The 13,816-nt window shown below is 38.3% G+C and overlaps 1 protein-coding gene across 7 annotated transcripts in view; it reads right to left on the reverse strand.

The window, feature by feature from the left end:
* Positions 1 to 13,816, reverse strand: part of MARCHF1 (membrane associated ring-CH-type finger 1) — a 462,831-nt gene that overhangs the window by 337,783 nt on the left and 111,232 nt on the right. The window contains exon 1 of one of the 7 annotated variants that reach the window (XM_065596509.1): positions 5,489 to 5,619. The exons of the other annotated variants lie outside the window; for them this stretch is intronic. The gene's annotated coding sequence lies outside the window, so the exon portion shown is untranslated. Of the gene's footprint in view, positions 1 to 5,488; positions 5,620 to 13,816 lie in introns of those variants that run through there. 7 annotated transcript variants of the gene reach the window in all.

Genomic DNA, 13,816 nt, shown 5'->3' on the forward strand with positions numbered 1-13,816 from the left:
TGGTAATAAGCCACGAAAGGGAGAACATTAGTAGAGTATTGATATACTTCTTGGATTTTGAAGGTACTCCCCCTTCATGGTCATCTCTCATAATGCAACTGAAACAATTAATGAAAATCCTGTTGTGGCTTAATAAATCCCTATTAAAAAACACATATGGAGTATGACTGTCACTTAGCTTTAAGTACAGCTTCAGAGCTTTTGCCATACCAATGGTTTTTGCTTAGAGATTTGTTTAAGAAGCTCATTTTGTGGGTTTTGAATTTTGTCATTATACATCTTGATTTCAGTTCAGTCAAATCCATGTTTTAATTATTAGATAAGCAAAACTCCACTATTTCAGTTCTTGCTCTCGTGTGGGTTTAAAAAAAGATAGCATCTTTAATTGTTTTTGATAACATCTGGTTGATTAGATTCATAAACATACTATATATGAGTCAAATTCTCACAGGACTAGCCTCATTAAGAAGTCAAATTACTATGCTGATTACAAAACCTTCTCGTGAACCTTAGAATCAATAATACTCAGAATAATCTGAAATCTTATGTGGTTTTATGAAAATAATTATGCTTTTTTTGTACAGTATTTAAATAGAAAAATCTAAGTTTTCTTTAGCAATAAAATTATACTAATAATTCCTTAATTTTTCAGCACAGCAAACACAACAAAAAGACCCACAAACAACCCAGAAACACACACACACACACACCCCTGCACTCATTTTGATGCTTAAAAATGTCAAAGGAAAATCTCATTTAGTAGCTATAAAAATAAAAAATTGGGGGTCTAAACAGTGAAAAGTTCTTAAAATTTGGTAATGGGTTCTGACTTGAAGTTTAAAAAAAAAGAAATGAAGTTAGAGTTAGCGAAAACTTAACAGAAAAGACAATTAGACAATGGAATGATCTGCTTAGACAGGTCATTGTAGGATCATCACTAAAAGGATTTAAAATAAAACAGTTGAGGGCCTAATGTATAGAAAAATTCTGCTTCCTTGCTGGGAGCTGGCCCAATTGTTCACAGAATTTTCATAGTATTATGTAGAGCAGTGGTTCTCTACCTGTTTATCATTGTGGGTCACATATGCGGCCCCCAACATGTTATGTGGGCCGCAGGTAGAGAACCACAGTTCCCTACACCCTTACCCAGAGATCCCTCCACAGAGTGAGGACAGGAGGGTAGCCCTAGGCGTGGGGCCCAGCAGCCAGGACCCAAGTCCCGCTGCGCAGCTAGGACCCCTGGCGCTGGGCTAGAGTGGAGCCCTACCTAAAACCTCGGGGTGTTGCAGCAAAGCTCTAGTTCCCAGCACCCCACCCGGTCACTGCCCAGAGCCTCTCTTTCCCCCAAGCCAACCCAACCCAGAGACCCACTCTCCCACGTCCATGCACTCACTAGCACCCTGCTGGCAGGAGCGCTACTGCAGGCTGCCTTACGCTCTCTCTCTCCCCCACTCAGCCAGCCCTACCCCCTGCCAGACCAGAACAGCAAATTTTGAAATTTTTTAAGTACACAGCTGGGCTGCAGCTGTGTGCTAATTGGGCCACAGGCTGAGAACCACTGATGTAGAGCAACACAGTACCTTGATTCAATCCAACAATTGGTTCCAAAATAGGCATAGAAAGCAATGCCACAAAAGGTGCCATATTAAGTTTCTTGTTTCAGCAATTTGGAAATACATGTTTCTTTTTGCTCGCTTGCCGTCTCCCGAACCTCTAAACCTTTGCAGAAAACATGTGTGACAAGGAGCATGTCCAATACAGAAAGTCCTTGGTTTATTTTTGAAGTAATGAAAAACGATGTTCCACATAAGGTAAAGAAAACCTGTCACCTTTAATTCTAACTCTTTAGAATATGATATTGTGTTAATAATCCAAACCACTGCAGGCTTAGGGTTATTCATGATTCAATGATTCAGGACCAAATTCATCCCTGTTGTCACTCCATTTATTTCAGTTTTGAGAACTGCAATAGAATGACAGATGAATTTGGCCTTCCTAAAGTGCACAGATGGGTGTAAGCTGACCATAGGTTCCAACAGGGGTTGACTCTCCCAAAGGGTCCCCACTTTGGAAAGGATAGCTTTAAATTCAGGACAATGCTGAATTAACACATCTTTCTGGGACCTGGGTCACACCCCCTCCAAAACCCATTATGCTTGCTTTTGGGCTGTGCTCTTCCATTCACTAAATGTATCAGGGTGTGATGGGTTGGATCATAGAAACCCCCTTGGGAGCTGCCACCTGACGTACCAAGACTACCCCTGCTTCGGTTTTCCCTGCCAGCTCAGGACTCCAGCACCCTGTCTTGCTGAGCCAGACACTCCCGTCTGTTCCAACACAGACCCAGGGTCTGAATCACTTGTCCCAAAGCTGCAAGTTTACCTGAAAACAGCTCACAAAAGTGTGCTTGTCTTTAGCACTCAGATGCCCAACTCCCAATGGGGTCTAAACCCAAATAAATCCATTTTACCCTGTATAAAGCTTATGCAGGGCAAACTCAAATTGTTCACCCTCTATAACACTGATAGAGAGATATGCACAGTTGTTTGCTCCCCCCAGGTATTAATACATACGCTGAGTTAATGAATAAAAAGTGATTTTATTAAATACAGAAAGTAGGATTTAAGTGGTTCCAATTAGTAACAGACAGAACAAAGTAAGTCACCAAACAAAATAAAATAAAATGCACAAATCTATGTCTAATCAAGCTGAATACAGATAATCTCACCCTCAGAAATGCTTCAGTAAGCTTTCTCTCAGACCTTCCAGGCCTGGGCACAATTCTTTCCCCTGGTACAGCTCTTGTTGCAGCTCAGGTGATAGTTAGGGGATTCTTCATGATGGCTCCTCTCCCCCCTTGTTCTCTTCCACCTCTTTATATAGCTTTTGCATAAAGCGGGAACCCTTTGTCCCTTTGGGTTTCCACCCCCACTGTAAAAGCACCAGGTTAAAGATGGATTCCAGGTCAGGTGACATGATCACATGTCACTGCAAGACTTCATTACCCACTTACCAGCACACACATATACAGGAAGACTAACAGGTAAACACAGCCATCTGTAGACAATGGTCCTGGTTAATGGGAGTCATCAAGATTCCAAACCACTATTAATGGCCCACACTTTGCATAACTACAATAGGCCCTCAGAGTTATATTTCATATTTCTAGTTTTAGATACAAGAGTGGTACATTTATACAAATAGGATGATCACACTCAGTAGATTATAAGCTTTGTAATGATACCTTACAAGAGACCTTTTCCATGAAGCATATTCCAGTTACATTATATTCACTTATTATGTTTTTATAAAACCATATAGACTGCACAACGTCACACAGGGATTACAGAAATCTTTGACACTTCAACTCATCATGCTATCGACGCTCTCCACTTCAGAGGAACCAGAGCTTTGGCTTACACATCAGTGGAAGCTGGGGTTCGATGCAACCCTTCAGCAACAGCTTCACATTCAGATACAAAACATTTCACAGAACTCTACAGTTCACTTAGCATCTCACTAACATTGTAAACTGAAAAAATCCCAAACCATCCAAAACAAAAACCCCAGCTTATTTCAAAGGGCTTTCCTTTCACAAACCAAAGCTTGACCAATTTAGAAAAACAGGCTTATTTTGGCAAGAATGAACAGAGAACTTCTAAAGTGTCAGAGCATAATAAAACAAAGGAGAACGTTTCATACTTAATTCACATCATTGTGTTCTGTGCTGCTTGTATCACATCAGTGAGGGGACAGTTTTGGAGGTTTGTATTTGATTTCCCTGGTTTGGTCAATTTGAGACCTGCAGCCATATCACCTCGTGCTTGATTCCATCAGATCTCACCAGTCCAGCAGAATCAGGCCAACTCATTCTTTAAATAAGATTCGAATAGGAAAAACTAGGTGCTGCAATAAGTTGTGTTGGAAATTCAGCAGGCTTGTGTATCCGTAAGAGCACCCCAGTGCCAGAGGGGAAGAGGCTCCCTTATATTTAACAATGAGTCTCAGCTGGACTGACCAGCTCAGTTGTACCCCAACTCAATTGTTGTCATAATCTGTATCATAAAAGGTATTATGTAAGATATCATATGCAAACGGGTAACACACTAGTCAATATTACTGTACAGCATGCATATGGGTGCCAGAAATATATTCCTAAAAGATGTTTGGCAGCCGGGGCTAAAGTCACCCCCATCTTGACAAAGGAATGTGGTTCTGCTTGCTTGAATGCATCTCCAATGTAAATCGATCAAGGAGAGAGACAATGAAATTACATTTACATGCCAGGTAGACAAAGCCATCAGCCAAATGAGAATGGAGGACTAAGCAAGGGATGGAAGTTGCAGCTCCAGGAAATCTTCCTGCCTCCTGCAGTGAGGTCATTGAACTTTGGAAGATTTAAGCAAGGACAGAAAGCCATTTTGGCATCCATTACTGGGCAGAAAGAAGAGGCCAGAGTTCTTGCATCTGAGAAAAGTGGAACCTTTCAACCAAGGGGGTTGAACATCTTCAGAAACTGAATATAGGTGAGAAACCTACTTGAACAAAAGACTCTACTTTGTTAAGTTAGACTTTAGTTTTAGAAACATATTTTTACTTTTGATTGATTGTAATAATTTCTAGCCCTATCCTTTCTACCTGGTATCCCTTAAATATGTGTTCTTTGTTAATAAACTTATATTGTTTTGTTACACATCTCAGTGCAGTATTTCAGACTGAATAGCAAAATCCTCAGCCTAACTGGCTAGTGCTGTATACAGTATCTTTAAAGGAGCAGCAAACTTTATAAGGTTTTGTGGGTGCTACAGTCAGAGGGGCTGAGCACTGCAGAGAAAGACTTTTTGGGGAGACCTCAGGACTCAAGGGGCTGTTGGTGTCATCCTGCAAGGAGTAACCAGGCTGGTGAAAGTCAGGATGAGGCTAGTTTGCTCCGATAATGCTGTTAGTGTCAGTACTCTGAACTCAAGCTGTACAGCACAGAGGCACCCAGGGTTAACAGGCAGAGGGTGACAAAACCTGTTACTTGTCCAAGTTGAACCCCAAAGCATCATAATACTGGGAGGTAATTGACAATTGGTACACTGTTTGCTCAACTGGTATTCTAATTGGTAAGTGGCATGACAATACAGTAGCCAAAACATTTCAACTTAATATTATAAATTCAAGCCAAGGCTATAAATTCAAAGTGAAACAATTTTGACCTTATCAAAAAGAAAATGTCATCAAGTTATTCAAAATGAAATCCCGGTATTTCATTCCCTGAGAAATTTCTGTTTTTGGTCCCAATTCAGAACGAGGGGGGGGGGGGGGAAGAGTTGGGAATTTTCCCAAAGAACAACAATTCCAAGTTCCAACCAGCTCAAGCTGCAAAGCTGAATCCAAAGGCAAGATGGAGATTAGAATTTTCCACTTCCTTTATCCCTATTTCTCCCTGTAAGAGGGCAGGCTCCATCCCTATCCTTTGATGCCCCAGAAATCTCAGACTCACCAGCAAGTGGCACTTGTGTGTCCTCATTACAGTCTCATGCAGCCAAGTATTTACAGTGTTTCTTGCCCTTTCCTACAGAAACAGGGAGGAACAGTGCTCTCCTTTCCCTGAGATCTCAGCACATACTATGCTCAGCTAGCCCAGTTCCTCCCTCCTCACCTCTTTCCTGTGTCTTTTATACCCCTCAGCTGATGGCTAATTGGTTCATCAGCTCTCCCCTACCCCAGCCTGATGAGCTAATTAGCAGCATCTTGCCAGTCAGCCTTCTCTAGGGGAACTCATTGTTCCTAAGTGATGAGAGTGCTAGCTCACTTGTTAGCTTCCAGCACTCTGTCACACTCCCCCATTACTTCATCCTGTGTTTTTGTCTCATCTCAACTGAGTCAGCAGCATGCATGTTCTTCTGTCTCACATCAGCTCTTTCCATTGCCTGAAAAACCAAGGCCAGAGCAGAAAGCCAAGCATAGATCAGAGAACTAATGCTAGTCAGCATTCAGCAGAGTAAAAAGCTCTTCGATCATCATTTTTTTGCTGCCTGCAATGGCAGTGTGTTTTATGCAGAGGTGCGTGAAATGAAGGTGTCATACATAAGAGTGTCAATAAGTGACTGATCTTTATTTTCTGTCCCTGAGCACATAACGTGGGTCAAGTTTACAAAAGCTTAATACTCCCACCACATTGAAGAAGTTTGTATGTATATATATATATATACACATACATACATACATACACACACACACACACACACACCCCAACTCCACTGGCTAGTCGGCATAAGATGACCTGACCCCACTTCAAATAAAAGGGGATTATTCTCTCTTTTCTTGATCATTTGTCAATAACCACTCAAAATCTCAATGGTTTTCTGATCATCATCTCTTCCTATTTTCAAAACAGTTTCTTCTGCTATGTTCTGTTCAGCTGTGGAGGTGGACCCACTATCTGGAGGGTGAGTTTACTTCTCCTCATGAATGGGTGGGCATATGATTCCTTCTACACAGGAGCACACTACCAGGAGCATCATGCATGTTCTCAGAAAACAGATTCAGTATCATCCTTGGTTTCAGTCAGATGTCTTCTCTTCTGCCTATAGGTTTGACCTTCATAGGTGGTGATGATATGCAACCCTTTTTGTACATGGTGTAGCTGTTACCTCAGCAGGTTGCCTGGAACCAGCTCATTGACATTTAACACTCTCTTCCACTTGCAATGGAATGATTATTTGGTATTTTTGTTACAATATTTCTTCTGTTTTAATATCCTTTATGGTTTCTTTTATGGTGAAGAAAATGTTTCAATATTATTTTGGGGTTTCTTACAAATATAAAGCAAAATTCAAGGTGGCTTGTAAACCAAAACCGCAAAAAATAATTGACCAAACTACATGCAAACCTCAAATGCTAAGCTATGCTTGGTAGTGAATACACAGAGGAACTAACTTCTGCAAGGGGTCCAAGAGAGATACAGTTATTAAGATGATATTTTATTTTGGTTGGGCATATATTAAATAGGTTTAGGCAGTTTTCCATAGCAAGCCTGACCTTAATGGTTAGGTCAGACATCTTCAGATCATTTCATTTCCTCAGGATCCTCTAAATGATTGACAGTTTTTTTTACTGTGTGGGTTTTTTTTGGTCAGTAGTCCCTAGACAAGATTTGCAGAAAAGAACAGTGACTTTGGGTACCACAATTTTTGGGTCCCAATTTTTGAGATACATTGAAAGGGGCCTGATTTTCAGAAAGTGCTGAGCACCCAAAGAAAAAGGCAACCAAAAAAAAAATTTCACTCATTTTTAAAGATCTTGCCCATCATAACTCTTTCCAAGCTAATGTGGGCCAAATACAAAGCCCACTGAAGATAATAGGAGTCTTTTAATGGACGTCAGTGGACTCTGAATCAGGCTCCAAGTGCCTAACCGGCATGAAATATACATTCCTGATAGTTAGTGTCTATATGGAACCATGCCCAACTTATCAGAATCATACTGAATGGCATAAAATTATTCTATTTCCCCAACATAGAATTTCCAAGCATGAACACTTTAAACAGAATATATTTGCTGGATCATACAGCATCTGTTTTGCATAGTATTAAGCATTCTGAATTCTACTAAGAAACACAGTTTAGTTGACTAGGTCACTGTTGAGTAAAATCAGAGTTCAAGACCAGGAGGGACCATTGTGATTCTCTAGTGCCTAGCCCAATCTCCTTTATAACACAAGCTATAGCACTCCTCCAATATATATTCCTGGAGCATATCTTTTAGGAAAACATCCAATCTTGATTTAAGAATTACTGCAACCTTTAATAAATTGCTCCAATTGTTAATTACCCTCAAATATAAAATCATCAATGGTTTAGAATAAAGACATTCTACATTATGCATAATTTAAAAAAATCACTAAACAAATAGATCTCTGTCATAACAGTCACAGGTCTACACTTTGAAGTGGGTTTTTTTAAAGTTTGTCTTTCATGCTTTTTCTACGGTATCTTTATTTCATACAGAAAATTATAACAATGTATTCCCATGTTGAGGGAGCTCTCTCAGTTTAATAAAAATTTTGCCAAAGCCCAAATCAAGCGTAAAGCTCAGCTAAAAGCTTTATTTTTCAATTCTATAATCCAATCATCCAAAAACTGCTTTAATCAAAATTCTGGGGCTTTCAAGAAAATATACCATTTTCTCCAGGCATCACAGTTTCAACATGCATCCTCAAAGCTCTAAACGCTGACACCTACATTCCAAAGATACAATACTATCACACTTTATTGTTTCAAAAGGACAACCCTCTATTGTTAGCAACATCATGGCTGCTGAACATAACTATTGCCTATGCTCTAACTTAGTACGTGAAACTAAGAAATGTTGCCTCTTGGTGAAATACTTCAATGATAGCTCAGTACCCTGTTCAGTTAGAAGAGCAACAAAAAATGAGGAGGAAGCCTGAGGGAGTGACGTACCAGGAGAATCTCAGGAAATAGAATGGATTAAAGGATATGAAAGCCTTCTACATGTGCTTGAAGAGTACACAGCAAGCAGGGAGAGTCATTATTTAGGATAGGTATGCATCCGAAGAAGTGGGCTGTAGCCCATGAAAGCTTATGCTCTAATAAATTTGTTAGTCTCTAAGGTGCCACAAGTACTCCTGATCTTTTTGTGGATACAGACTAACACGGCTGCTACTCTGAAACCCATTATTTAGGATGTTTCAAGATCGCATAACTAGGAATAACGGGCTGAAATTAAGAAAAAATAGGCTAAATGTCAGTGAAAACTTTCTAATAGTGAGATGAGACTGTAAAACAGTCTCAAGGGAAGTGGTGTAAACTGAAATAGTGGAGACATTAAACTTAAGAGCAAAGAAAGCACAAAAAATAATTCCATTGGCTTTAAGTTGAGACCTATGCATATGCGTGCTTTTATCCTTGGGTATTCTATATATATATATATATATATATAGATATAGATATAGATAGATAGAATTTTAAGCCAGCACAGAGTTCAAATTATTCACATGATCAAACTAATGATTTTGTGCAAAAAATACTTTTTGATTCAATGATAGGTAATATTTTCAGAAAGTATGGTCATTTATTCACACCATAGGAGATGTATAGGATTGCTTCATTGTTTAGATTGAGACTAAAAAGCCTGCTTTGTTAATACAAGTCTAAAGTAGTCATAAAAAACAGCACTACACTGTGGTTGCCATTATAGAGATAATTTACTCACACAGTTATATTCAAGACACCATAGATATATTTCTGATTATAAAAGAACATGACATTTCCAATACTATTGTATGGTAACTCAGGATAAGAATTTACTTTGTAACTGTTCTCACAGTGAACCCAATTCAGCTATGCATTTTCTGCAAGAAATCCCAGGTCAGTGGACCTACTAATGCAGTAAGGTACTATTATCTGTGGATAAGTGGACAATATCAGGCCCTGTGTGTTCATGCATGTGAAGTATATTGTTAAATATTATTCCTATTTGTTGTTGTTTTTTTAAATATAGGAGAAGGATAGTAGGTTATTATCTTTGTGTCACAGGGGGAAAAAGAATTCCTAGGATGTCTGTATACATAGCTGGGGAAAGAGGCTTGTACATATGTTCGTAAGTTATGTGGCATTTTACTTTCACTCTGACTCCTACAACAAATGCTGTGTGCAACAACTTCCAATGGCATTTGTTGGGACAATTAAAATAATTAAAGATTAAATGGGAATAGTCCCTTCTACATGGAATATAAACTTGTCTTGGAGTTTGTTCCAATTCCAGGTGCATCACTCAGATAACCAATGACAGAGAGAGAGAGAGAGGCCAAGCAATTATAACAAGCAAAACTAGTCACTCATCATTCTGTTGGAAGTTCAAGTTCACCCTGCTGAGGTTTTCCTCCCTGAGTCAATTCAAATGTTCATTCGCTTCAAATCAACTCAGTCCCAACTTGAAATAATTTTTAAAATTTCATCAGCATTTCTCAACCTTTCAGTAACTTAAACATGACTATACACATGCAAAGAGATTGTATTATACCAGAACTTATTGTTGGTTTAGTACATTGCTCCCTATTCAAATTCTCTTTGGTTGTGAAGTCAAATACACATTGTAAAATTTTAAGGACAAATGCAACCCTACTGTAAGCAGGTATAGTACATCAGGTTGAATTTTGTTTGTATGCTGGTAGACTTGATTCTGTTGTTATTGTTTAATATTATACCTAGGCTTGGAAGGATTAGATCAGTACATGTCAGTAAATATTATAGATGATAGTTAAAATTTACAGATAGGCAAAAGAAAAAAATGCTGCTTGACAACTTGAGAACTGAGTCAAAACCCAGTGATGTAAACTTTTGAATTAGGCTAGTTACAAATGGACTAGCAAATGAATAGTAACAACAGGTATACTTTATTAATTTAAGGATATTTACTTTGTATATTTTGATAGGTGATGTAGACAGCTTGTGTTTTTAATAGTTTATCAAGTTTTAACTTATTTAATGACTGCAGATGTTGAGATTCAAAAACTGTCTGGACCCATTCCCCCCAACTATGAAAATTTAAAATACTTAAAAATAAACATTGATATTATCCATCAATTTAAAAAAAGTGGTCAGGACTAATTATACCACAATGTTATAAAACTCTTTCTTGTATTAACATCCCATAAGGTTCTGATTTTGATTGAGAAGCCTGTAAGTATTAGAGAGAGCCAAATAAATCCAGGCTGTAACTCCAATGATAGAAATGGCATTACAGCATGGATGAATTTGGTCCAGTAGTTTTTTTCCCGTTTATCCCTATATTGATTAAGCTAGGATCAAATCATGCATAGTGTTTCAAAATGCAGGAATAGCTATTGGGCCAGATAAAATAGGGAGATACAGTAACATTAATGTTAGGGATTGGGATAATATCTTTTTCAACTGTACTAGGAGAAGCTTGACAGCTGCAAGTCCCATTCCACCCGTACTCACAAAGATGCATCACAGAACATCTGCCTCTTGCTGGAGATGCCAAGAACAAAAAAGAACAGTATTCACATAAAAAGGCAGTATACAAGAATGTTCATCTTCTGGAGGGGTGCTTTTTATTAAAATCAGTTTAATATTACATCAAGATTTACAACTTGAGTTTGAGGCAGAAATTCTTGGAGATACTTCTAAGGGGTGTGGGTATCTATCCACAGTGCTGATTTGAGATCTACCTTCACAGCTAAGAGGATTATCCAGTCTTTGTCAAAAGATAGTGTACAACACTTATGGTTATGGGCAGTACTAGATTACCTAATATTACTGGATTATTTCCATATGTGCTGTCTTTCAAATGAAAAATGCCCTTGACGAACCCTTTCCATGCAGACTGTACAAAACTCATTATCACATTATGGATTTTATCCTACCCCAATTCCACAGATGTGGAAGACTCAGATGTAGCAGAACCACTGGAGGCTACTGGGGGTTGAGAGTGGGGGAGGGCAGGGGTGGAGAAGAGGGCAGGATACCAGAATTCTGTGCAGGGAATCTGTACCCCTTCTACATTGCAGTATACAACTCCATGAGCAATCCTAGAAATTCTGTGCTCGGACTCATTTTGGAGCCAAGACAGGTGAAGTGGAAAGGGGTAGGGCAGAGCAAAAAAAGTCTGCTACTCCACTGATCCTAAGGTTTTTTCTTGCCATACAGATGTTAGGCACTAAAGCAAATTCAGATGCTGCTCCACCTCCTTGAAGTGGTAAGATTAGTCTTCTTTCCTTTACCCCTTTGGAATTCCAATACCTACACAAATTACTCAAGCTGGATACTGGGACAGAATTTTAGTTATATTAATAAACAAATCTTTTTTATTAAAAACACTGATTACTTTTAGATATATGAAATAGCTCTAATGTTAAATGACCCTTAAGTATTATTACTCTTTTCTTTTACCATACAGCAATCACTAATGCATCTCTCGTTAATAAATGCAAGTTCCTAAGTCAGGAGAAAGGGGATTTTAACGCTTTTTAAAATTTCTTTATATAACAATGCAAAACATTCTTACTGCTGGATGCAACAAGCTCAGTCAATAAATATTATTAAATTTCTCAATTCCACATAAAACTAATTCAGTGGACACTAACACTGAAGTTTTTCCATCAGTCACTACTTGTGTAAATCTTCCACTGAAGTCTGGGCCAAATAAGGTCTTTGGATCAGGACTGAACCCATTGAAAAATGCAAATTGTGTAAGAGAGCAATTACTACCTTTTATGGATTGAGTTTGTTGTAGCTGGTGGTAATATTGTCTTCTGTAGGGGACGCAATATATTTCACTTATAAGCAAAAGATAGAAAACACCAATTTATAACATCATACCAGAAACGTGAGCTCCTCTAATAGAACTAAGAATTTTGCCATTAACTTTTGATAGTTTTTAATTCATTGCACTTCAGTGTTTTAATTTTTTGTTTGCATCAGTTAAGAAGCAAAAATACAAGCAAAGAAAGGGCTGACTGCTAAAAGAATGTAGTTGGTTACATCACAGCAAAATCAAGTGCACAGTGAAAGTAAATAGCCAACACCAGAGGAAAAGCTTTATATTTCTTAGTTAGAAAACAGCAATATAAATTTTAAGTTGTCCAGTATACTATGTAATCTGGTAAATTCTATGGTAAACCTAGACAAATAAATATCACCTCGTTATATACTCTCCGATAAGAAACAGGACCCAAGAGCTGAACAACAGGGCTTAGCACCAAAATGTCAATCAGTTATTACTAGCTATACTTTAATGCCTTGAATGGACACATTCATAGGATACTTGCTATGAACATATGAATTAATTTGAATGTGGAAGCTAACAAGCTATTTCAAGAAGATTGCATGATTGATATTACCTTTATCACTGCTGTAATGTATTTACATCTTGCATATCATTACGTTCTATGTATCATTCTAGCCCAAAAGTGTGAGTACTTTTAAATGGCATGACCATGATTGTTAAACGAGCGGAGAATAATGCATAGTGTATATATCTGATTACCTTTTAGAGTAGTGGATTACTGTGATGTATTACAATTTTAGAAAAATGTAATCCTGAAAGAACCTCTCTCATTTACAGCTTAGTGGGGAAAAAATCCTCCTCTGTAGATAATAAATTGAAATAAATCTTATGAGAAAAAAGGTAAATAGATGAAAAAGAGGTTAGGGACTGAACTTTCAAGGTGACAGATACTAGCACCTGCACCTACTTTTCTTTCTGTGGAAGAAAAGTAGCTTACTGAAACTTAATTCAGGAAGGATAGGTCTGATGCTGGTGGGTAGGATGTGGTGCTTAGAAAGACTACCAAATGTATACTTCACTATCAAAATGTGAATTTCTTCCCTCTGATTGTCAGTCTAAGGCATTCTTCTGGATTCCTTCCTGATCCTGCACCTCCAAATGGACTCAACAGCCAGAAACACCCCCTCCACCTTTGGCTAGGCAGGAATCTATGCCATTTGACAGCGATTGACCCAGCCAAAGTAATCATGAACTTGTCACCTCAACTAATTTAACATGCTGTATACCTAAGAGTTGAAGTGACTGCCTGATGAATCTTCAGATTGTAAAACATGCAGCAACCATATACATCCAATACGGAGTGTTGAATAAATCACTCCCTACTGCTTTATACTCTGAACTGGTTCCCTGTCCAATATGAGATCCAGTTTTGAGACCTAATGCTAAACTTCACAGTAACTTCTCACAGATGATAAAAACTAAACACACAATTTCTAGGCATGCCACAAGGCAAGACGGAGAACACAATCATTGCAGAATTTGTGTATTTTTA

The sequence above is a fragment of the Chrysemys picta genome, chromosome 5 (assembly GCF_011386835.1).
Source record: "Chrysemys picta bellii isolate R12L10 chromosome 5, ASM1138683v2, whole genome shotgun sequence".
Taxonomy (NCBI): domain Eukaryota; kingdom Metazoa; phylum Chordata; order Testudines; family Emydidae; genus Chrysemys; species Chrysemys picta.